General features: G+C 36.1%; 1 protein-coding gene across 1 annotated transcript in view; it reads right to left on the minus strand.

Annotated features, from left to right (window-relative positions):
* The window catches only part of LOC119582078 (potassium voltage-gated channel protein Shaker-like), a gene marked incomplete at its 5' end in the record, with an annotated part of 55,543 nt that overhangs the window by 11,636 nt on the left and 43,306 nt on the right, over nucleotides 1–601 (minus strand).

The raw sequence follows: 601 nt of genomic DNA on the forward strand, positions 1-601 counted from the left end.
AAATCTCTTACTTTACAGAGACCAAACAACTGCTATGAGACTAAGAGATGGTCAGCCTGGAACTATTTCATAACTATCTTCCTACATTTTACTACGAGGCTCACCTAAGTTTTTGAATTGTATCGGAAACGATCAGACATTCATCGATTCTCTCCTACCAAGCTATAAATCAGTGCCATAATGCTTGGCTATGTATCTCGTGTTCTCATCAGAACAAAAAGCAAAGTCAAATTATCTACTCAAAATCATTAATGCGCAGTCTATCAGTCCATCTTATATTATGTAAAAAAAGACGTTCCATGTACACATATATATATGTATAACCGTATTCGATAGATCTAACCATATTTCTATAGCCGGCATACATCACTAAGGTACCTCCTCACCTAAGCTCTTTTCCACCTAAACCTAAATTAAGAAAGGAGAGAGAGAAAAAAAAGAAGAAAAGAAAGGGGGAAAAAAGAAAAAAGAAAAAATCTCACGAAACGAACAAACATGATGAAATATTCAAAACCCTGACTCTCCCTGTGATCTCCCGAGAACCTCAACACACCTATCGGAAATAAATCATCTCTAGAACTGTGTGTTTATATAAGCGAGC

The sequence above is a fragment of the Penaeus monodon genome, chromosome 15 (assembly GCF_015228065.2).
Source record: "Penaeus monodon isolate SGIC_2016 chromosome 15, NSTDA_Pmon_1, whole genome shotgun sequence".
Taxonomy (NCBI): domain Eukaryota; kingdom Metazoa; phylum Arthropoda; class Malacostraca; order Decapoda; family Penaeidae; genus Penaeus; species Penaeus monodon.